The sequence below is a fragment of the Gorilla gorilla genome, chromosome 5, assembly GCF_029281585.2.
Source record: "Gorilla gorilla gorilla isolate KB3781 chromosome 5, NHGRI_mGorGor1-v2.1_pri, whole genome shotgun sequence".
Classification (NCBI taxonomy): Eukaryota; Metazoa; Chordata; class Mammalia; order Primates; family Hominidae; genus Gorilla; species Gorilla gorilla.
In genome coordinates this window covers 175,907,461-175,933,629 of record NC_073229.2, presented here as the reverse complement: position 1 = coordinate 175,933,629, position 26,169 = coordinate 175,907,461, and the positions used below count along the sequence as shown (strand labels likewise).

Genomic DNA, 26,169 nt, shown 5'->3' with positions numbered 1-26,169 from the left:
AGATTCACAAAGCATCTGAGTTGGTTGCTGAGGCAAAGAATTTCTTTCTTAACTCACCTATCATGCCCGTCTCTCCACTCCTCTATCCCATTCAGGCTAATATAACTTGAGTTCTCCTCGTCCCTCTTCAACCCTTTTTTTTTTTTTTTTGAGATGGAGTCTCACTCTGTCACCCAGGCTGGAATGCAGTGGTGCGATCTTGGCTCACTGCAACCTCCACCTCCCGGGTTCAAGCGATTCTTCTGCCTCAGTTTCCCGAGTAGCCGGGACTGCAGACGCGTGCCACCATGCCTGGCTAACTTTTGTTTAAAACTCTTCCATATACCATTATGCCATCATATCTTACTACAATCTTCCTTTCCTGTTGTTCAAAAAAATCTTACACTCTTATTTCCTCTGAAGCTTATCGATTGATGGGAATGGAAACATAAATAAATATCCAACTCCCAATTGGACATCTTCACATGGACATTTTACGGAAACCTCAAACTTAGTATATCCCAGACTGAACACATGATCTAGGCCCTGTGTAGCCCAGTCTGTCTTCCTGCAGTGTTCTCCATCTCACTACACCATCCACATTCAGTTACTTTTAGCCTAGATATTCAGTGTCCATTCAGTCAATCACCAACTCTGTCAATTACAAACGCTAAATGCTCTCTGTCATTCCACAACTCATCATTCACTCCACTTAGCTTTCCCCTTGCCATAATCACACTTACGGGGTTGGGGGAGGGTGTGTGTGCATGTGGTCAGAGTTGAGATCAGGGCTATTGAGAATTAGAATAAGTTTAACACCAAGTCACCACTTCTAACTGGTATAAAAAGACTATAATAGTTCCTCCTTAGTCAGAAATAAAAGTGAACATTTTCTTAGATTCCTGGAAGCTGCTATTCAATATTATAAGCCGTTGTTAATAAATGAGTTGGATTAGATCTTTTCTTCTGTGGCCCAGAAGCCAGCGTGGAGAGATGCCTGGCAGAAGTAGACTTCCAAGTCCAGATTTCCCGATAAGGTCTTGGTGAAAGCACTGACAATTCTGCTATTCAGATCTACCTAAATACGTAAGTCAATATCAAGATAATAAAATGTTCCAGGATCTGCAGGACTGGTGTGCACATTACTAGGCAGTATCCATACATAAAAGCACAGAAACATGCTGTCAGGAAAATGAATTAAAATATGAAGAGCTATATTTTTCTACATAGCCCAGGAAGTTATATTCTGAATTTACTAGAACATCAGTGACCAACTCAGATTGTCACTACCAAAGGTTCTTTGACCAACAGGAAAACACAAGGCACAGGAAAGGATGGACCATTTTCCTTAGTTTTATAAGAGCCAGGGTTATTGTTTTTCTTTTAAGTAATTTACGAGTTAAAGGAAAGGTTGAGAAAATGGTACAAAATATTCCCATATACTTTTACCTACATTCCCCAAATGCTAACATTTTATCACACTTGCTTTATTATCCTGTCATCTATCTGTCTATCTATGAACTTATCTATTTTTTTCTGAGATGTTTGAGAGTAAGTTGCATATATCAGCATGTATTTCCAAAAACAAGGTCTTATGTTTTAACTTAACCCCAGTGCTCTGATCAAAATCAGGAAATTCACATAGGTACAGTATTATTTTCAAATCTATTGACCTTATTCAAATTTTGCCAATTGTCTTACTAATGCCCATTTGCTGACCCAAGACCCAATTCAGGATTATACTTGCATTGAGGCATCATGTCTCTTTTAGCCTCCTTTGGTCTGGAACTGTTCATGACCTTGACAATTTTGAAGAGTTCTAGCCAGCTATTTTGTGGAATGCCCCTCAATTGGGTATTTTGTGATGCTTCTTTCAGGTTATGGATTTTTGGCAGGAACATCACAAGAATGAGGTTGTTTCTCCTTTGTGTATCATATTAGAAGCACATGATGTTAATGTGTCCCACTACTGATGTCACCTTTGATCACTTGGATATGGTAGTGTCTGCCAGATTTCTTCTTCTCTGTAAAGTTACTATTTTCCCTTTGCAATTAATAAGTATCTTATGTGGAGGTACTTGGAGACTTTAAAAATATCCTGTTTCTCATCCTGTTTTCCCTCACGAATTTTAGCATCCACTGGTGATTCTTGCTTCAAATAATTATTGCTCCACATTCCCCATACCTTACCTTTTTCCTGGACACACAGCTGAAGTACAGTGCCTAGTCCCCTCATATCTAGGAGGAATGATATAACTAATTCTAGCGCATAGAGCTATAATTGTAAGGGGTATATGCCCCTTCTAGGTTTGCTCTCCCCACCCAACAAATGTCTCCTATTATTCTGCAGGTTCTTTGCTTGTCAGTCAATTGGATGCATAAGATCCAGCAGAGAACACTAAGAAGGCTTTGGTAGTTGTGGAGCCACTAGACCTTAGCGTCTGTACCATTCAGGAAGTCCTATGAACTTGGATTAAGAAAATCTTTCTTTTAACTGGAATTTGACATCTCCCTTTGTGAATACAGATGGCAGCTATAATAGTGTTAGCAATACCAACGTCTTTGTCACCAAGATAAATCATATATATTACCTATCACGTTGTATTCAGTGCAGACATCTTGAAATATATTTACCTATCACTAATTTGAAATTAACTTTGAATTTTAATTATTAGATCTGTCAATATATCTTTTTTTTTCTTTTATCACATTTAGAAACTGTCCTGAGAGGAGATTTATTGGCTTCACCAGACTGTTAAAGGGGTCTAAGACCTAAAATAGGTTAAGATAGAAAGAGGAGTTCCCTGACTCACTGCATTTTGAGGACCACCTAGGGAAGGAGGTGGGGAATATCTGCAATAGAATTTGCATGAGAGAAAAATAAACTTTTACTCTCTTAAGCTGAGATACATGCTGTTATTTGTTCAGCAATTATCTTATCCTGAGTAATCAAGAGAATAAAGTTGTAAATGTGGAAATTATATGCATGGGAAGATGGTTGAGGCCATGGGATTGGATATGATTGTTAAGCAGGGAGACAAGTACTGAATTTGGGGCAATTGCTACATTTTGGAAAAGAAGACAAAAGAAACAGATGAAAGAATGATCTGAATAGAAGAAAGAGAACCAGAAATACGTGTTGTAAAAGATTCTATGAACCTGAAACCATATTTTCATTTCTCAGATGTCTTCATATAGAATAAGTCCTTATCTGTTGTCTGGAAAGATAAGAACCTAAACCATTTCAGTAGATTTTCTCAACTATATCTGTCATTTACGAGATGACAGGTATTGTACTTCTCTAAGTCTAGGTTTCCTTGTCTATGAAAAAATTGCAATGCAGATTACAGAAGGTAATGTAAGTAAACACATGCAAAAGAACCTACTACAGCTTCTGACATGTATCTATCGCTAGAAAAGTTAGCTCTTTTTCTCCCCAGTCTTTCCCCCTTCCTACCCTCATTAGCAATCCATTTCATGTATTAGAGTTTAAAAGAACTAGAGTATATTAAGAAAACTGTAAATTTTGTCTTAAGTCAAAATCACAGCATTTTAGAGATTATACTTGCTATAGTATTCAAGCTATAAAACTAAGCAAAATCATTATTAAAATTCAAATAGAATCTTGATATTTTATTTGGAAAACAGATTGAGTGAAAAAAAGAGGTGTGTGATTTTTATTTGGTTTTTTTTTATTTTTTATTTTTTTGTTTGTTTTGAAATGGGGTCTCACTCGATCACCCAGGTTGGAGTGCAGTGTTGCAATCTTGGCTCACAGCAACCTCCACTTCCCAGGCTCAAGCAATCCTCCCATCTCAGTCTCCTGTAATTTTTAAATGTCAATCAAAAGCAATCAAAACACCAAACCATCATTTATTGGAGTTTAGTATCAGAGAGTCCTCACGAGCTATGCAAAAATGTTGTTGGTCTTCAGGAAATCCACCTCTGAATCGCTCCTTCTTTGTCCTTAGTACCTCGTTCCTTGTCTCATGTTCTCCTACCACAAATGCAATGCGAAGGGGAAGAGAGGGGTGCTTCAAAAATCACAAATTTTATACAGGTACATATTTTATTGTTAATTTCTTTCAACACCGGATGTGGGTATTTTATATATAAATATGAAGCCCTGTATGCATGCATTCCTTAAAATTCAATTACAAAGTCCAGTGGAACATGAAAACATAGATTAATATTGCCACAGCATGTGAAGGAAAAACTGTCTCTCATCTACTTTGAAAAGTTTTATTAAGAGTCTCTTGGAATCACCGTGTCCAAAACACGGATGTGCATAAACCAACGCATTTTGATAACAGTTCTGTAATTGAACCCCTTTCTCCTCTCACCCTAGAGTTTCTTGAACTGAGGAATGAGTAATATCCTGGACTAGAGGCTGAGAGATTGTTTTCATAAGCAACAGCCATCTGTGCAGAATAACAATAGAGCTGAAAAGATTCTGACCTATGTTACCAAAGAATTTTCCAGATAATTCAGACTCTTTCTATGAAAAGTGCCAGAATCTGAGTGACAAGCCCAGGCAACTCCTCCTCCGTGTAGTTTTAGGAAGAAAGTGCTGCCATCTACAGGGTCGACATGGAACTAATGCTTTAAAAAAAGGTGGAGAACCTACTGGATCTTAAGGTTTTAATTAGCTATAGGAACAAAAATAGCAATAGCATGGCTAACGAGAGTAACACAACGTGTCCACTTTAAAATTTGTATTCCAAATATATTCTACTTCTTTGCTGTCCAGTACAGCTGCCACCAGCCACATGTGGCTATGAAGCACTTGAAATGTAGCCAGCGTGACTGAGGAATAGTTTCTAAATTTTCATTTCATTTTAATTAATTTCATTGATTTAAATTTTAAAACTGATATGCAATTCAGTCATTGAAAACTTTTAAGTATGCTTGTAACAACTTAGGTGTCTGAATCTATTTTTTTCAAATGTAAATTTTAAGATATCTATCTACAGATTAAAAATTCCTAATAAAAATGTAGCATCTGAATTACGTATGCTATAAGTGAAAAACGTACACCACATTTCAAATGTTTAGTACAAAGCCAAAAGAATGTAATATTTTTCATTAATAATTGTTATATTTAGAACATGTCAAAATTGATATTTAGCTATATTATGTCAAACAAAATATATTATTAAAATTACTTTTATTGGCTTCTTTTTGCAATTTTAATGTGATTACTAGAAAAGTTTAAACGACACGTGTGGCTGACAGATTTCTGTTGTACAGCACTGTTTCTATTGTACAGCACTGTTCTATATTTCTACTGTACAGCACTGTTCTAATTGATACAAAAAAAAAGAAGTAAATATGTTTAGCTGTTTAGTGCTGTTTACAGAATCACATGAAGTGCTAGATTTACAAATGTCGTATTTGACCTCAAAATTAAAGCAAACGTGTAACAGACACTGATGCCATTATGGGTTAATGTAACATAATTTTTAGAGGAAATGATCTCGTTCGGTCTTCAGTGATCATCATTGTGACTGATAGACATCTTAAAATGGTAGAAAATTTGGATCTTGATGAATGTAACAACATAACCGTTTTTATCATGGTTAATGAACTGGTGACAAGAAGCACACATTGTAAAGAAATTCCACTAAATTTGTGTCCTGTTCCACTTCTTCCATCGCTTTCCAGCATTATCTCCCCGAGACTACATCTTCATTCATTGCGAGGACTGACTCCCTGCGCTCAGCAGCCCCCCACTGGCCGTACTGACAAGCGCAGTGCAGACTTCTCCCTGTGGTGCCACCCCTTGGTCTTTCGCGGCTGAGGCAGTCCTTCTCCAAAGTAAAAACATCTCCTTCATCAAGGGTGTCTTCTTCCAATCTATAATATAAAAATCCTATCTCCCCTCTCCTTCTTCTTCCATACTCCATATGTTTAACACATTCTTCTGTTACTCAGGCAGAAAAAAATAAATAAATAAACCAGACAGGCCCATGACTCAGTTGGCAGATGCCCACACAAAGATAGGGTGGCCAACCGTACTGATTTGTTTGCCCAGGACTGTCCCAGTTTTAGTATTGAAAGTCCCACCTTCCAGGAAACCCCGGTCCCGAGCAAACCAGGCCGGTTGGTCGCCCTACTTGCCAATCTCGCCTGTTGACAGCAAAGCCAGAGACAGGAGAGCCACACCCCCGCGCTTTGCTCCAGCAACAGGGAACTGCCTGTTTCCCTGCTGAGTTTAACCTCCTTCCCTTTACCCACAGGGCCGCCCTTCCCCTTCCCAGCCCCCTAACTTACCTGTCGCCCTGTCATCCTCCAGGCATCACTCCCCGTCCAAGGCCTTCCGTCACTCCTCTGGCGCAGGTAAGTTGTACCTAACCACGTTGTATTTTAATTCTCTGTCCAGTCCCCAAGTTTCCCATCAGCTGTAAGCTCAAGTCAGGAGTCTTGTTCATTCTTGTATTTCTGTCATATATTAGCTGAACTGGTGAGTGAATGTTGATTCGTCTTAGAAAGGCACCTGGGCTCTGGGTATATTTTGTGGGCCTTCTTCCAGGAATACACTCCTCTTCTGACATAACGACCAACGACAAACTGTTTTCCAAGACTGGACGTCTGCATTTCCCAGCCTTGGAGAATCTTTCCCCAGTCTTAGTCTCTCCAACACAGTAGGGAACACCGTCCTGTCAGTAACCCCTGACTACCACCACCCCATTCCACCCCTAGGGGGAAAAAAAAGACGCACATATGTATGCACATCAAAAAGTTACAGCAACAATAACCAAAAAATTCCTTGCTTTCATTTTCAACACTGGCTAGTAATTTTTGCCTTTGGGGGTTGGAATGGCTCAATATGCATATTTCTTTCCAACGTGGGAGAAAAGAATGCACACAAGAATGCAGCAAAGTGGAGAGGATGCGTAGAAATAACGAAAGAAGTGTACCTAGAGGTGATTACATATGGAAAGACAACAAGTGATCTCAGAGTGGCAGGTAGTGACGAGGATGCAAAAAAATATCAGACACAGTCCTACTTGTCCAGGAGCCACAGTGGTTATAATTTGGAAATTACATAGGTATGTTTTCTAGATATTACATAACATATAAGGCAATAAATTGCTCTTAGCAATACAGAGGAAAATGTAAACATTCAGTAAACATTTTAACATATTAATTTTATATATTTCCTTTATGTATTTTAAACTTATCTATTTTAATATATTTAAAATAAAAATTACATCTTTATATATTGAAATATATTAAAAATATTTAAACTATTAATTTTTGTTTGTTTGTTTTTGAGATGGAGTCCCACTCTGTCACCCAGGCTAGAGTGCAGTGGCGTGATCTCGGCTCACTGCGATTTTCCTGCCTCAGCCTCCCGAATAGCTGGGACTACAGACACACGCCACTATGCCCGGCTAATTTTTATAGTTTTAGTAGGGACGGAGTTTCGCCATGTTGGCCAGGCTGGCTTTGAACCCCTAACCTCAAGTGATCCACCCACTTCAGTCTCCCAAAGTGCTGAGATTACAGGTGTGAGCCACTGCATCTGGCCTGTTAATATATTTTAAAACGTTAGATTATTAATGGTCACTTTTGAGTGCTAATTACGTAAAATAACTTTACCTGTATGATTCTCAAAGCTCTGTGAAGTAAGTTCTATAATTATCTCCATTTTACTGAGAACTTGTGGCACAGAAAAGTGAAGAAACTCATCCAAGGTCATAGAATTTGTAAATGAAAGAGCTGGGATTTAAAGAGGCCCCTTAAAGGTGACAGCAACCCCCTGGGATGCATAGAAACATGTTCACACCACTCTCCAATAATCAAACAGCACACCAGCAAAACTAATTTATAAAAAATAACTTGCAAAGTCTATAACAGTTTCAGCATGCACCATGCTGTTTTACTACAAGCTGTACAACATGCTTCCCAACAGATGTTCTAAAAACATGCATACACCTTAGTAAATGTTTATTTCTCATAGGATAAGCCCATGCATGAAAGAATAGATAACGGTGTCAGAATAATGAATTCATTTTCTCCTTCATTTAAGTTAGAATGATAGTTCTTTTTCACCTGAAAGCGGTCTTAGAAGTGTTGTCAACCTTAGCTGCTCAATGGAAGCACCTGGAGAACTTTAAAAGCCACTAAGATCTGGTTACCATCTGCAGAGGTTGTGATTTCATTGAGACTTTTAACCTCCCCAGAGGGTTCTGATGTGCACTCAAGATAAAAATGCACGTTTTGTTTAGAGTAAGCAGAAGAATTTCAAGGTGTGTCTCCAGATCAGCCATCAACTTCACTTGGGAGCTTTTTAGAAATACAAATTATTGCACTCCCTTCTGGATCTACTGAATAAGAAATTCTGAGGGTGGGGCCCGGCCTTCAGTGTCATAACACACCCTCCCCGTGATTCTGATACTCACTTGAGTTTGAGAACCACTGATGGAGCCTAATTCCTTCAATGAGAGATAACTGAAATCCAGAGAATTTAAATTTGCTTCAGGTCACATGACCCATCCATGGTGGGGCTGGCTATGAAATGATAACGATAGCTAGCATTTATTGAGGGCTTACTGTTCTAGATGGACTGTTTTGCATCGACTAATTCGTGTGATCACTGCAACGTTAAAGGGATATGTTCCATTAATATCCTACTTTACAGATGAGGAAACCAAGCCACAGAAATTGCTCAGGGTCACAGGGCTGAGGAGTAGAAAAGCAGGGATTTGAACACCTCCCCAGTCAGGCATGCAATGGGAATATGCCCAAAAACCTGTGAATCTTATTCTAAGAAAGAGAAATGGGTGAATCTAAATTTCCTATGCAAATAGTTAGGAATAAGAATGACAGAGCCTAGGGTAGTATAGGCCTAAATCTTCTTTTGTATTCACGATTGTTTCTACTATTTTAAAGTATTCCATGAGAATGGTTATTATTTTCTTTAGTTAAATATTTAATGTATATGAAAAAGAAGTATTAAAAAATAAGGCTAAAACATAAATATTTTAAATAAACACCTGACAACCACCAAGGTATTGCTGTTCTAGTTTTTTTTTTAATGCTTTGACCTACATTTCCATGTGTTAAATAATTAGTAGTGGGAAAATGGTATTGGATGAGATATTAAGAAATGTTCGCATACCCTTTGCCCAGCCACGATTTCTCAGGAACAGAACAGCATGCTAGTAGAGAGTGATGTATAGTTACCTTCTTGAAAGTAACATCCTTAGCCATAAATCCATGAAATGTGTACTGAAACATATCAGTATGCTAATAAGCATACAAAAATATTTTCCAATATTCCAAAAAGGTCTCAATCATAGAGTTTTATATCTTTTAATAGATAAATGAAACTTTAATCGATCCATTATTTTCTGAACATCTTATCATAGTAACAGTGTCTACCAATTTCTGTAGCACTTTACCAAGAGCTTGCAGCTTCACACATAGCCTCCATCTAGCTCTCACAGCAGTCTGTGGGATAAGTATGTGCAGTGCGTTTACTGTCATGGGTTGCGATGGGGAAGAGCAGGTGCTGGGGGGCAGCAACTGGCCTCGGAGGACTCAAAGAAGTGTCTTACCAGAGAGCATTAAGGGAGCAGGCTGGGGAGCGCAAAGAAGCCTATCTGCAAATTCCACATTTACCATAATAGGTCCAGGAAGGAGAGAACAAAACAAAGGATAAGCCAAAATATTCTTCATAAGACAACAAAGAAAGGACACAGATAATAGGGCGGCTCTCAAGATGGAAATACAGAGAAAAGAAGACAGGAGAGTACATTATGCTGAAGTCTGAATTGGACAATGGATTTTTAAGAGGAGGGATATTTAATATTCTATTTCTAGATGCTTGTTTGTTGCAATATAGACCCTTTCTTCAATGGAGTTTTCCACCAATTACAATGCCTCATTGGGTGGTCTTGTATGGGATTCAAAGAAAGGCAATGAGTTCTACCTCTGGACCCACCCAGTGTGGAACACGACTGTGACCCAAGGGAGGTTAAAGTGACCCACTAATTCAGAAAGGAAGAGCTGAGAACCAAAGAGAGCCCTGAAGAAACAAGCCTCCTGGGAATATGTATATATGGACGTGGTAGGGGAATTGGTCTTCACAAATTGAAGATTGAGCCAACCTTCCCTAGATTTTCCATGATAAGGTGATCTCTGATGTCGGCTTACTCACACATATGCATGTGTGTTTCAGTTAGGTTGTTTAATAAACCATGCATAGACTAATCTGTAGGATAGATTTAGGCAAATTTGATTAAGCTTTTACTGATTTTATAATATTCTGAATTTTACCAACCTTTTCAGGTGCCATTACTCTGAATGGCAAAAACCGCAGTTACTTTTGCGCCAACCTAATACCTGAAGGATCCAATTCTGATGATCAGAGAAGCAAAGCTGTACTTTCCTAAGAAGGACCCCTGAGGAAGGTCTGTTCCTTCTTGGGTATGCCACCTGATATACATCCGCAAAAATATTTGTAAAATGTAACCATAGTGCCATGTCATTTTATCAAAAATGAAAATGTGTCCAAGATTTCCATTATCTAAATATCAGCCACCAACTGGTGTTCTGCAGCGTCAAAGCTGCAGGGCATGCTGGGGAAGGCTAAGGAGATACTAATCTAGCTTCAATTATTTGAACACCTTAAATACAGTAAAGAGCCTCTAATTTTTTTTCCTGTTATTCTTTTATTATTATTATTATTATACTTTAAGTTTTAGGGTGCATGTGCACAATGTGCAGGTTAGTTACATATGTATACATGTGCCATGCTGGTGCGCTGCACCCACTAACTCGTCATCTAGCATTAGGTATATCTCCCAATGAAGAGCCTCTAATTTATAAACATAATTTTAATAGATCAGCAGGACCATATTGTCCTATGTAATGGAACTCACAAGAATATTCTGGTTTTATGTTTGGTTTTCTTTTTTTTTTTTTTTTTTTTTTTTTGAGACAGAGTCCAGTCACCATGCTGGAGTGCCGTGGCATGATCTCGGCTCACTGCAACCTCTGCCTCCTGTGTTCAAGCAATTCTCCTGCCTCAGCCTCTTGAGTAGCTGGGACTACAGGCACACACCACCACACTCAGCTAATTTCTGTGGTTTTAGTAGAGACAGAGTGTCACCATGTTGGCCAGGATTGTCTTGATCTCTTGACCTCCTGATCCGCCTGCCTTGGCCTCCCAAAGTGCTGGGATTACAGGCATGAGCCACTGCGTCCGGCCTTATGTTTGGTTTTCTAGACCATGTAGTAGATTTTGAGAAGTTTATTGTTATTACTCCCAAGTTGCTAGTAATTTTTATTTTAACTCATTGTGATGACAAGAACACTGGAAAGAGACTAGGAGAGGCACCTTTTCATGCTTAACTCTGCCAGCAAATCAGTGCGAGACCCTGGGTGAGTCACTGCCCGTCCTCACCCCCAGCTTCCTCTCCTTCTTCTTCTTCTTTTTTTTTTTTAATTTGAGACAGAGTCTCACTCTGTTGCCCAGGCTGGAGTGCAGTGGCATGATATCGGCTCACTGCAACCTCTGCCTGGTTCAAGCAATTCTCCTGCCTCAGCCTCCTGAGTAGCTGGGATTACAGGCACCCACCACCAGGCCTGGCTAATTTTTGTAGTTTTAGTAGAGATGCGGTTTCACCATGTTGGCCAGGCTGGTCTCGAACTCCTGACCTCAGGTGATCCGCCCACTTTGGCCTCCCAAAGTGCTGGGATTACAGGCATGAGCCACCATCCCTGGCCTTCCTCTTCTATAAAATGAAAGACTGGGCTAGATATTCTCTAAAGTCCCCAGGAACTCACACATGCTATATTTTTCTGATCCTAAATGCATCATTATCATGACTTCTCTTAAAGTATTGTAGAACAGCTAATGAAGAACAAATTGGTTGAAGACTATTAAATAAATACACAAAAAGGAACTGAGGAGACAAGTATATTTTAAGTTGCATTATGACAGGATGTCCCTAGAGGCATCTAAAATAGTAAAAGTAATTTGCTTCTTAGCATCCATTTCGCTACCTCTATTTGGGAAAACAAAGAAACCAGCCCATAATACCCAAATTCCTACTAAACTTCTACCATGCAGGTGACTCTGAAGAATGCTGGACAGCAAGACCATGAAACTACAAAGAATTCATATGGCCTGCACATTCAAAACTCCCAGGGATTTTGGAGACTTTGCAAAACTTTCCATTCCTAAAATTGTATAAGCCACTTTACAGTTTATAAAATACCTCGCTTCAGAAAACAGTCAAAGGTAAATACTCCTGTACATTCAGCCTCGAAATGGCCTCTGTTTAGAAGCACACTCTAATAGGTTCCTCAAGGTCAGACCATTGCCTTATTACAGGAAATGGATGAAGTCATTCCTGGCTCTCAGTTTTTCTGAAAAACTACCTGCTTTCTCAGTTTCACACACCACACCCCTCTATAGCTCTTGTTTTGTCTCCTCGGTCGTGGCACCTGTTCTGAGAACTGAAGCTTTCATCTTGGTTCTAGTAGCGCATGAGAAAACACATTTGCAAAAGCACAAACAAGCAAAGGGGTCCAAGCGAGAACTTCAATGTTTGGGTGAAACAACAGCTAAATTTGTTCACAGTAATAATAAACATGCATGAGCTCACTCTTTCAGAGAGCAGTAATTTGAGCAGCAATTCTGAGGTCAGGATCCAAGGTTCTAGGCCAGCTCCAGCTCAGTCTGCTCTGACCAGAATATATTTCTTCCAGACTCTCAGGGTCTTGCTTTCAGCCATTTGGGGTACAAGAAAGGAAGATGAGAAGAAAGGCAAGAGACAAGAGAGATGGAAACTTTTTAATATGTCCTTAAAAGCCTCTTTATAGAGATGAGTAATAAAAAGATTGGGGCCAGCAAACATTTCCACATTTTCTCTAAACAGTTATAAAACTGAGAGTCTTCTAAGGTCAGAGTTAAAGTAGTACAGCCTTGTTTTTGTATTTTAAATGTTTTCTTTTTTTTTAATGGAACGTTAAAATAGCCTCAGTACCAGTAAAAGGTGTGCACCAGAGTATTATTGGGTTCAGGAGAGAGGTAACAGGACCCACTGAGTAGGGAGGTTAGACAGTTCTGATGCGAACCCTCACTAATGCAAAGGAACTCTCTCTGTACCCTCACACATACACATTTTTCTCTCCTCCTCCAATCAAGAAATGATATCCTGTGAGATCATTTATTTTCTTTTTAATTTTTATTTTAATTTATTTATTTTGAGACAGAGTCTCGCTCTGTCGCCCAGGCTGGAGTGCAGTGGCTCAATGCCAGCTCACTGCAATCTTCGCCTCCAGGGTTCAAGCGATTCTTGTGCCTCAACCTCCCGAGTAGCTGGGATTACAGGCATGCACCACCACACCCAGCTAATTTTTGTATTTTTAATAGAGACGGGGTTTCACCATGTTGCCCAGGCTGGTCTTGAACTCCTGACCTCAAGTGATCTGCCCGCCTCAGCCTCCCAAAGTGCTGGGATTACAGGCGTGAGCCACCACGCCCGGCCCATTTAATTTATTTTCACCAGTTAGAATTTGTTACTCTCAATTTATTCAAAAACTATTAATTGACAGTACCTACCGGCCAGTACTGTTATAAATATTGGAAATAGAGCATTGGACAAAACAAAGAAGTCTACCCTCATAGAGCTTATATTCTAGTGTAGAGAGACAGACAAATAAATAGGTAGCATACACAGGAGGTTAGAAAGTAATACCAGCACTTTGGGAAGCCGAGGTCAGGAGTTGGAGACCAGCCCGACCAACGTGGTGAAACCCCGTCTCTACTAAAAATACAAAAATTAGCCAGGCGTGGTGGCATGCGCCTGTAATCCCAGCTACTCGGGAGGCTGAGGCAGGAGAATTGCTTGAACCCAGGAGGTGGAGGTTGCAGTGAGCCAAGATTGCACCACTGCACTCCAGCCTAAGTGACAGAGTAAGACTCTGTCTCAAAAAGAAAAGAAAGTGAGATAGGAAAAAAAATTTAGTAAGGGAGTAAAACGTACATGGGGAGGAGGGAAAGAAGATGGAGGAAGATGCAGTGTCAAATATGGGGGCCAGGGAAGGACTCATGGAAGTGAAATTTTAATAATCACCTGAAGAAAATGAAGGAACAAGATATGCACTTGAGGAAATAGCAAACAGAAAAGTTCTGGGTCAGAGGCATGTTCAATGCACTCAAGGGGTAGCAAAGAACATGACATCAGAAGGTCAGGAGGGGGCCATGCAGATCTGGCTGTTACTGAATGGAAGTGGAGAAGATGGGGAGTTTTTGAAAAGAGTCATGGCTGGGCGCGGTGGCTCACACCTGTAATCCCAGCACTTTGGGAGGCTGAAGCGGGCAGATCACCTGAGGTCAGGAGTTCAAGACCAGCCTGGCCAACATGGCGAAACCCCTTCGCTACTAAAAATACAAAAATTAGCCGGGCATGGTGGCTGGCACCTATAATCCCAGCTACTTAAGAGGCTGAGACAGGAGAATCACTTGAACCCGGGAGGCGGAAGTTGCAGTGAGCAGAGATCATGCCACTGCTCTCCAGGCTGGATGACAGAGCAAGAGTCTGTAAAAAAAAAAAAAAAAAAAAAGAAAAGAAAAGAAAAAGAAAAGAGTCATGAGGTAACCTGATTTCCATTTTTAAAGGACAGAGCTGACTGGCAGGACAGAGCATGGGCAGGAAATGCAGGAGCAGGGAAACCAGCTCTGCAGCGGCTCCAACACTCCAGGGAACTCTGGTGATAACTAAGAGCAGGTGGGTAGCGATGGCAGTGATAGGAAGCGGTTAAATTCCAGATAGCCAACAGGATACTCTGATGTTTAGATGAGCCCATGGAAGAGAGGAGTCAAGAATGACCCCATGGTGTTTGGCTTGACAACTGGAAGGAAGGATCTGCCATAAATCAAGATAGGACTCACTGTAAGAAGAGGAGGTTTAAAGGGGAGATTTGGAATATATTTTTTGTGTTTTGCTCTTTGCTTTTTTTTTTTTTTTTTGGTTTTGGTTTTGGTTTTTTTTTTTTTTTTTTGAGGCAGGGTCTCACTCTGTCTCCCAGGCTGGAATGTAGTGGTGTAATCATAGCTTACTGCAGAATCAACTTCTCAGGCTCAAGCAATCCTCCCGCCTCAGCCTCCCCAGTAACTGGGACTACAGGCGTGCACCATCACGTCCAGCTAAGTGTTGTATTTTTTTGTAGAGACAGCTTTTCTCTATTGGCCAGACTGGTCTCGAACTCCTGGGCTCAAGTAGTCTGCCCGCTTCAGCCTCCTAAAGTGCTGGGATTACAGGCGTGAGCCACCACCCCCAGCCCAGAATTTGGTTTTAGACATGTTAAGTTTGGCAAAGTTCTTAGAAATCCCAGTGGAGATGTCAAGTAGCAGTTGGATGGACATGTCTGGAGTTCAGGGAGAAAGGGAGTGATAGGTGGTGTTTGAAGCCATGACTCCAGATGTCAATCTGAGAAAGGAGAGAAGTCCAAGGACTTAATCTGAGGAGCACCAGTTTTGAGAGATTGTGGAAAAATGGAGCAACCAGCAGAGGAGACTGAGAAAGTGAGCCAACAGAGAAAGAAAAACCAGGAGGGCAAAGTATGTCGGAAGCCGGGTCGAGGGAGGTCTCAAGATGGAGGGAATGATCAAGTAGGTGAAATGTGGCTAAATGGTCACATAATATAAAAACTGAAAAGTGACATCGGATTTAGCAGTGCTCCCAGGTAAGATAAATGAAGGCTGACTGCTACTGTAATATGGGCACTAGCCTGAGAGAAATCAATCAAGGTTTAGCTAAATAATTAGAAATTAGGAAAAAATCCTTATCATTTCCGGTTGTCCTTTGTTTCATAAATCTTACTTTACAGGCCAAAGGCTAAATAAAATAAACACTCTTTTATCTATCCCTTATGCAAAACAAAAAAAAAAAGCAATAGATAGAGATTTTTATGTTCTCTCCAGCGACAAACTTATAATAATAGACACTTCTTAGCTAACAACAGGAGGTTTAACTATTTTTCACTTTTCTAAACTTCAGGAAATTATAAGCGACTTTTTTCTTAATTTAAAATAAACTTTTGCTTCTTTTCCAAATTATAACTGGAATTCAGAACTGTTTATTTCCATTGACTATTTTGACTTGAGTTTTTGTTCTCCATTTACTCTGTCCTTCCTGCTGCTTCTGAAGGTTTTCTCTGTTTGTGAGAGCATCTCTGATTTCTCTCTTTTTATCCCCTGCAATCTCTGACTCCTCTCCAGGTCTTCATTCTGCATCATCGTAGTCGATTTTATCTTGGGCACCATAAAATTCTACTTCTTCCCGCAGTAGCAGGCTGATGTCACCCACAGAACATAATGGATTCTAGGAACAGGCCCACAAGAGGAAAAGTGGGCAAGTACAAATATAGGTAAGAGGAAGAGAGAAGCTGGAGGCTGGGGAACTTAACCATGTGTTTCCATTCGTTTCCACATCAACCAGTTAAACCAGAAACTGGAGGATATAGAAATTCCATGTCAACAAAGTTAAGCCAAACTTTTACCTAAATAATTTGACACATTGAATAGAAACACTACGGCAATATCTGTGCACCCAAACTGTTGCTACTGGTTGGGAGCCAATACATTAAAACACAATCAGGCTGGGCACGGTGGCTTATGCCCATAATCCCAGCACTTTGGGAGGCCAAGGTGGGTGGATCATTTGAGACCAGGAGTTTGAGACCACCCTGGTCAACACGGTGAAACCTTGCCTCTACTAAAAATACAAAAATTAGCCGGGAGTGGTGGCATGCACCTGTACTCCCAGCTACTCAGGAGATTGAGGCAGGAGAATCGCTTGAACCACGGAGGTGGAGGTTGCAGTGAGCCAAGATCACGCCACTGCACTCCAGCCTGGGCAAGAGTCAGACCTTGTCTCAAAAAAAAAAAAAAATGCAATCAAATAACCCATTTTGAGAATAACTTCCTATTTGCATAAATTTTCCAAACTGGTTTGTGTATACAGAAATTGTCTACTTCTCAATGGCTGGCAGGACAAACCAAAATAGTGACAGTTTGTAGGATCTTTTTGGCAGGATACCATAATCCTAGCTTTAAAGCACGTCAACAGTTGAAGAAGCTGTGTAGTTGGTGACTGTGTTACCAGGCTAGCAGTGTAGTGGGTATGTTAAAAAGCTGAAATTTTAATACTTATGATTTATTCGTTATGGTGAATCTCAGAGTATGATCAGCAAATAAAAGTTACTACATGTTCAACACTAGATTTGATGATTTGGTGTTCTTGGCTCTTTTAAAAAATTATGACTGAGAATAAAGGAAAAGTACACACTCCAGTTGCAATGAAATGAATTATTAGTCTATTGGTCTTATTAGAACCTAGTAGTTCCGGAAATTGCTTAACAAATGTTTTTCTCCTACAATATCCTCTAAAAGAGAAAAAGCAGTAAATCAGAGAAAGAAACATCATACTGCTCAGAACCCTCATAAATAGTTTCTGAATGTAAGCATTTTTAGAAAAGAATATTAAATATTTTTAAATGCTGAACACATGTTAAAATAAGTACTATCTGTTGAAAATAACGTTTTAATTCTATAGTGTAGTCCTTTCCATTGTGGTGAATTTGACACATAGAAAAGAAGTCAAAGAGCATATTTTTTCTACAGTTTTGCAATTTGGAACTATAATTTTTTTTTATTCTGGTGAAAACACTTTGCAGAAAATTATGGAAACATACATAGGGAGCCTGCAGCAATATTATAGATTTCTAAAAAAAAAAAAAAAAGAAAAAAAGCTGTTGCAGTATAGATATGAAAATTGAATTCAAAATTAGGAAGTAAACTGATAAAACAGTATTTAAAAATAATGCAGTTTAAATGTGTCATTGCCTCTACATTTCCCCCATATTCTAAATCATTATTAAGAATACATTTCAGAGTGCGTCCATTTTGCCATTGCTAATTTTTCTTTATTATCTCAGAGTATGAGTAAGATTTTTGCTATTTTTTTAAAAGGCTACATTAAGATTCAGCCTCAAAAGAGGTTCAATTCCTAGTAACTGCAGGTGCATGACACTTACTGCTAATTGGACATGGCTGCTTTTAGCAAATCTGGTAGCTGCTAAAAGCCACTGTTGCTGTGCGGCTTCCTCGCCAGCACGCAGGGCATGGTACTATTACCTCTCCACTACCAAAGCTACATGTCTGCAAAATTTGCCAACTAAAATACCCAACCAACTCCTTCACTTAAATGCATAGAGACAGAAATCTCAAAGAGCTACCTACAAGGTCTCTGCAAGAAAATGCGGACCTCTCAATGCATATTAAATATTCTCATTAAAATATTTCGGTAATGTATCTTCCTGTTAGAATATGTTGTTTTGAGCCCTGTAACCATGCAGAGTGGGTTTCAAAATAAAATGCTGCTATTAGCACATTAATAATGATCTTCTCTCCTGGTGTGCTGTACCAACTGGCTGGTACATTATAGTTTTGGAAAATATTGTGAACCAAGTTATATCTATGTCTCATATCATTTTTTGTGTTTATGTAGGATGTTTGTTCTGAGAAAACTAAAAATACTTTGTTTAAATTGGATCACATTTTACCAGTTAAGTGAACCTTACCAGGTAAGTCTCCAGGTTTGGATATTAACTCTTTCTATTTGGGTTTTTTCCCCCCTAAATTTCTCCCTTCAGTAGAAGGTGTTCACTTTTATCAACAGTGATTTCATAAACCATTCAAAGTCTGACAAAACTGCCACTGGAGCACCATTGCTGTCATTCATTTTCCAAGACCCTGTGTCTTATTCTCTGCATTACATGCGTTCTATGATGATAAGTTGGGTTATCAGAAAGGAGTCACTGGGAACATGAGAGAAGAGAAAAAACCAGAAGTAGTAACATTAAAATAATCAAACTTTTACTCTCAAACAGATAATAAATGAATTGCCTAGCTGTACAATTATGGACCAAATATATGTAAAAATTATACAAATGAGCATGTGTTTCCTCCTGTTTTATAGCTTGACCCCATAAATCATAGGCCTCAAAAAAATCCCAGTACAGAGCCTTTCCCTAAAGAAGTTAATATCACCTATTTTAGGCAAATTTGTCTAGGATCATATGGCAAATTCAGGCTCAGCCAAAAATTGAAGCCACTAATGCTGATGCCAAGCTGATTAAATGTTTCCTTAAATATCTAACTTGTCTATCAAATGCTGTTTTAAGTATCTGAAGACTAGTACTCAGACTCTTACACCATTTAAGCTTCAGTTCTCCAAGGCTGTCTGCTTTTGCTGCATTTTGCATAAAAGCCATTTTTTTCCTCCATTTGAGTTAATTTTCCAGGTTCTCCTCAAATAATCCTTGGGCTTCTGAAACAAAAGCTTACAGAAACAGGATAAACAGTTTGAACTCTGACTTTTGTTTTTCATTTGTGAGAACGTGATTTTTTTTTCAACTTTCTAATCACAGTCATAAAATTAAGCCTGGTTTTCAGAACGAAGTTTACCTGATTCTCAAGTCCCCTATCTTCAAAAATTGCACATTTGATGGCAAAACACAAAATCTGTCTGAAAAGGTCTTGTTTTACTGTTAGCATTCGAGAAGAGACTTCTACTTCAAGAAAATCAAAGGATTGTTTCTCACCCTAAAGGAAAACTATGTTGGAAAGCTTGGCAAAATTGTACCTGGTCATTTATAATTTTTCATTAGACAACTGGGAAATGTTCTTCACTAAAAGAAACCTTTTAAAATTCCTAAAGAATTAGGCTCCTTGCTCACCAGCATTATGAGAACATTGATCCAAATCTGGGACTGAGGAACCAAATACCACTTTTCCCCCTCGCCCGCCATCCCACTAAACATACTGTACAAATTACCAGTCACCAACTGTCCATCAGTGTCCAAACTGCCATTGCTGAGAATGATTTATTACACAGCATCGATTATCAGGGACAGTAACACAAATAACTTCTGCTTTCTGGAAAACGTTTGCCATAGGAAAAAATATACTCACAAGTGTACAAAAGGAAAAATTCAATTCCTGTAAATGTGGATGTACATAACCAGAGCTGAATTGTTTTCATGAAGAGTTTGAATATATAAAACTCTTGAATCTACATTAAAAACTAAACCATGAAGAACTATCCCAAAAAGTAGGTATTAGTTTACATGACACAATATGAAATGTATCTAAGTGTCATTCTCTGATAACACCCATCTATATTCATGTCTCCCTCCCTCATTCCTTTTGTATTTAAAACCTGACATGTCAATTAGCACCTTACATAAATTGTATTTCATAGCATTTATTAGCTGAGTGTTGAAATCATATTGATTATGTCACCATAAGATGTTCTATAGAATAATCTTGTTTATTAATCACTTGAGGTCTCTGTAACTTGTTTCTGAATGAGATTGTCAGATCTGTGTTGACAGAGCTCTGTCTAGCAGTTCTTTTTCCCCCACAGAGCTAAAAATATCAGAGTAGCACAGTGAGCTGCCTCTCTACCAGCCTCCCAGACTGGGGACCCTAGCTCCGTGATCCCCTTCCTCCAGAATAATGTGGAGGCACAGGGTCACCCAGCTAGACTTCATTTTCCAAGTCTACCCTGCAACTAGAAGTGGCTTGCCAATGTATTTTCAGAAGTAATGTGTACAATTTCCATGTTTCTCGCTTAAGAGGAAATGGCTATGGGGAGAGGTTGATCAACAGGTACAAAGTTGCAGTTAGGTGAGAGAAAAAAACTGTAATTCTGGGGGGCTGTCTGGGCCTGAAGAATACTTTCTGCATGTTTCAATTTTACTTTTACTCCATGAATATGTTACTTTTTTCAGTAGTTTTACCACTTCATACCCATTATGACAAAACAGATAATAACAAGTGTACATGACAATGTAGGGAAATTGGAGCCCTCACACATTGCTGGTTGGAATGTAAAATCGTACAGCCATTTGGCAGTTCCTGGAAGTGCTAAATATAGGGTTACCATATGACTCAGAAATTTCTCTATTAGGCATATACTCAAGAGAATTAAAGATGTGTGTCCACACAAAAACTCACACACAAACGTTCATAGCAATTTTATTTGTAATAGCCAAAAGTGGAAACCCAAATGTTCATCAACTCATGAATGAGAAAATAAAATGTAGTACATATCCATACAACGAAGTCTTATTTGGCAATAAAAAGAATGAAGTACTGACACATGCTGCAACATAAATGACCCTTGAAAACACTATACTAAATGAAATAAGCCAGACACAAAAGACCACATATTGTATTGTTCTATTTATATAAAATGTTCAAAATTAGATTCCATGGAGACAGAAAGGAATTAATTGTGGCAATGATTGCACAACTGTGTGAATGTACTGAAAACCACTGAGCTTTGTACTTTAAATGGGTGGATTTTACATTTTTATGCAAAATATATTTCAATAAAACTGGAAAAAAAATAGTTTTTAGAAGCATTATCACATACATGGTTGCACCTGATCTTCATACCCATTCTGAGAGGTAATGGTTGCAAAGAGCAGATGAGATTGTGTTGACAACAAAACCCAGAAAGAAAAATAGCATGAGTTTAAAGAAGGTCTATCATCATAAACCTGGGTATTTACCTTTCAGAAATATTTCTGTAGTAAAAGAAAAAATTTACTCATGGTTTGCCTTCCACAACCCACCTGCCTATTCAGTGATTCATTCATTAGAAACTCTTCCAGTCACCTAGATTGTATTTGTGCTGCACTCACTGAATCTCCCAGTGTTCCCTCAGCATTCACAATCTAAGAGCTTTCTGGGTACAAAATGTTCTATCCATCACATCTTCAATTTATGAACTACTAATTGACTAAAAGGAAAGGGGATTTTAGATCATTGATTAGTCCACATTTTAAAACCATTCAGTTAAAAGAGACATACGTGTATATTTTTTGCAGATGACAATATTGATATGTGGGATGACACAAGGAAGATACAACAACCTAAGAATGGATAGCTTGTGCTAGAAAATCAATTACAAAATCTTATATGGCTTTTCCTCCCTGCCAGACGTCATTCCGGCATGTTGCGTATATTAATTCATGTAATGCCACCACAATCCATTATTAACTGTATTTTACAGATGAAAAATCTGGTGCTGTGAGGAGCTTGCCCAGTGGCACTCATGCAGCTGGCAATGGCCAGAGCCAGGATTGGTGCCAAACACTTGACTCCAGAATCCCTGCTCTTGACCACTATTCTACCCACTCCATACCTAAATCCCAGTTCGTTATGTAAAAGAGTTGTGACATAGTATGTTTTCTCTCATAATACTTTAAAGTTAAATCAAATTCATATTGTCACCCTAATTAGTACCTTTTTTCACCTCAAATCAGACTCAGTTAAGATAATCTTTGTATTACAAATAGCATTTCAGTCTCAACTACCATATCACATGTAATCACTATCATATTAGCTGTTAAGCAGCTTTGATTGATGCCTTTTCCCTGTATTTTGGTGTAAAATACACCTGAGGTATTAAAAAGGTTTGACTTTTGTGTTCAGATGCATAGCATTGGTTATAAAACACAAAAATAATGATGACTCATTTAAGACAATCACTGAAGCCCATCATCATTGTTGCAGGGACAATTTAACGTTACCATCTTCTTCATGAGCTATGTCTAAAATGACACAAACCCCACAAATTTAATTTAGTGTTCTCATTCGAGAAGATAAGTTGAAAAATTAAAACAATAATTATCATCTGATCCTGCAATCCTAATCCCACTTCTGTGTATATATCCCAAAGAACTGAAAGCAGAGTCCTCAAAGAGATTTGCACACCTGTGTTCACAGCAGCATTATCTACAACAGCCAAGAAGTGGAAGCAACACAAATGTCTACCAACAGATCAATGGATAAACAAAAAAATGTGATATAGACACAAAATGGAGTATTATTCAGCCCTGAAAAGGAAGAAAACCCTGTCATGTGCTGCAACATGGATGAACCTTGAGGACCTTGTGCTAAATACCATATGACTCCATTTATATGAGGTATCTAAAGTAGTAAAATTCACAGAAACAGAAAGAATAATGGTGGTTGCCAGGCCTTGGGAGGAGAAGGAAATGGGGAAGGAGTTGTTGGTAAATGGGTTACAGTTTCAGTTTTACAAGATGAAAAGCTCTGGAGATCTGTTGAATATACTTAACACTAGTAAACTGCTTTAAAAAATCAAGATGGTAAAATGTATATTTTATGTTTTTACCATAATTAAAAATAATATAATTTTTTAAATTAATGACTTCTAGTTTTACCTCAATGATAAAAAGTGTCTAGTAAAGTTTGAGGCCTTGAATGTAGGTGTCAGAATGTGAAAAATATGAACCTGTGACATACAAAACTTACCAAAAAAGTCTTAGAGTTTGGGATGGTGGATGGTTGATTATTTAAAATATAACTTAATGATTATGATTATATGATATATGTCATAATTTGTGAATGTTAGTCTACCCATAAAATGAAAGTTTGTTGTCTTCCAAATGATGCTAAAATAGATTACTAGTCCTGAAAATGTGGTTTCTTATGGGTTCCTCTAGTCATTTCAATAGGATAAATGTGCTGATAACACCCCATTAATTAAAGTCAATGGCTATCCCATAAGCACCAATGCCACAGTAAGCAACCAAAGCCATACCATGCATATATATCCAGGCCAAATGTCTCACTCAGGCCAGAAAGAGACCAGCTAAGAAGTCAAGGATGGCTGGGATGGGGTAACAAGTGGGGAGAAGGAATACAATAAAATTAGGAGGTGGGTTGAGGTCATGCTAGATAGGACCTGGAATTTTATGTTGAATATTTGAACTATTTTATAGAAACTAAGGAAAGAATAAAGTTTTTTTATTAAGGAAAGGACATAATCATATCTGTGTATAAGATGAATAACTGGTAGTATGATGGGAAATGGACTCTGGTGGAGAAGAGCTAAGAGCAGGGAGAGCTGTGATGAGGCTACTTCAACAGCCTGGACAAGACAAAATGGAAGGATGAAAATGGACTAAACATTTAGTGCTCGGACAACTGGATAGCCACATGCAGAAGAATAGATTTGAACCTCTACCTCACACCATATACAAATCATTAATTCTAAATGAATCAGACCTAAATATAAGAGCTGAAACTATAAAACTCTTAGAGGAAAACAGAGTTGTAAGTCTCCTGACCCAGGATTAGAAACAGTTTCTTAGATATGCACATAAAGCACAAGTAACCAAAGGAAAAGATATACAAACTGTTTTTCAACACAACTAAAAACTTTTATGCATCCAAGGACACTATCAAGAAAGTGAAAAGATTCACAAAATGGGAGAAAATATTTACAAATCATATATTTGATAAGGGTCTACTATCCAGAATATATAAAGAATCCTTACAACTCAACAATAAAATTTAAAATCATCAAATTTTTAAATGGAAAAAAACTTGAACATACATTTTCTCAAGGAAGATATGCAAATGATCAATATGCCTGAAAAGATGCTTAATGTCATTTATCATTAGGGAAATGCAAATCAAAACTATAACAAGATACTACTTCACACACACTGGGATGGCTATAATCAAAGACAATAACAAATGTCGGTGAGGATGTGGAGAAATTGAACCCTCATGCATTGCTGGTAGGCATATAAAGTAGTGCAGCTGCTTTGGGAACCATTTTGAAGATTTCTCAAAAAGTTAGATAAATACAGTTAGCACATGTCCCAGGAATTCCAGTCCTAAGTGGGTACCCAAGAGAAATGAGAACATGCATGCATACAGAAACTTTGTACATAGCCAAAAAGTGGAAATCCAGTTGTGTACAAGCTAATGAGTGGATAAAGAAAATGAAGTATATTTATATAGTAGACTAGTGTTCAGCACAAAAAGAAATGAGGTGCTGACACATGCTGCAATATAGGTGAACCTCGAAAACAGTATGCTAAGTAAAAGAAGTCAGTCACAAAAGGCCACATGTTGTATCGTTCCATTTATATGAAATTTCCAGAATAGTACTCCATAGAGACAGAAAGCAGACGAGTGATTATCAGGGGCCGGGGAAATGGGAAGTGACTAAAGGTAGGGAGGGGTGGCTCTGGGGTGATGAAAATTCTCTACAATTAATTCGTGGTGAAAGCTGCAGAATTCTGAATATGTTAAAAACTACCAGACTGTACATTTTAGATGGGTGATTTTGTGGTATATTAATTGTATATCAAATCTGTTTGTTTGTTTTAATAAATGACACATTGGGAGAGTCTTTGTGTGGAACTATTTAGTGACTACCTGTTCTAATGAGAGATGCCACCATCGAGAAGTTAGAAATTCTGGAGATAAGGTAAACTGTTACTGTGATCTCTGTAACATCAGAGACCAAGTTCTATGAAGTATGTAAAACCTGAAAATAAAATGTGATGCTTGAACTCAGTTTTAGGATACTAATTACTGAGTCAGAGGGCCAAGTTCAGGATGCCATGAGTGGTATTTCTGCTCCATATCCACACACTTGTTTATTTGCTTGAAAATTTGTTTTAGATTTATAAGTGCAAGTAAAGCACTCAGTAAATAGAGTGATTTAGGTACTTTCCAACAAATGGCTCTTGTGTACTTTGCACATGAATTTGCTGGGGCACATCAGGAGACGGAAGGAGCTCATGGGCGGGCAAATGTGACCAGAATGTCTCTACTGCAGTCTAAGCCCCCATGATCAAGTCCACCCCATGCCCAAGCCCTACATGCCCTTGCAGGTACCTCCTCTCCCACCAGGGCTTCCCAACAGTGTCAGCCCCCAGAGCTCTCCCTCCTCTCATCTCCTGTATCATTTACTGCCTGGCCTGCGATCCCAGTCCTGGCTGTTCTTGGGAATTCATTGGAAGCCCCTAGGGAGCTTTCTGGCACTGTAGAGTTTTGGACCCACGTCCAGATCTATGGAACTGAGATCGATGAGAGTTTGGCTAGCAAATCTGCAATTTTAATAAGCCTCCTAAATGATTCTGAAAGAGGCAGCCTTGAAGGGCTTCATATTAAGCACCATTCAATTTTCGTCTTATCTCCATCTTGTATTCTCAACCATCTGTGAGACCTGAAGGAAAGAAATTAGACATATTTCTTTGTATATATAACATCTAGCCCATTCATTAACTCATTCTCTCAAAAATATTGATTGAATGCCTGCTATA

The 26,169-nt window shown here is 38.6% G+C and overlaps 1 protein-coding gene and 1 long non-coding RNA gene across 3 annotated transcripts in view; one reads left to right on the top strand and one right to left on the bottom strand.

The window, feature by feature from the left end:
- Positions 1-26,169, bottom strand: part of ESR1 (estrogen receptor 1) — a 410,427-nt gene that overhangs the window by 331,936 nt on the left and 52,322 nt on the right. The window lies entirely within an intron of this gene.
- On the top strand, positions 5,973-25,250 carry LOC134758784 (uncharacterized). Its single transcript, XR_010134401.1, has 4 exons — positions 5,973-6,318; positions 16,223-16,371; positions 18,513-18,588; positions 21,904-25,250. It is a non-coding gene; the product is annotated as an uncharacterized lncRNA (long non-coding RNA).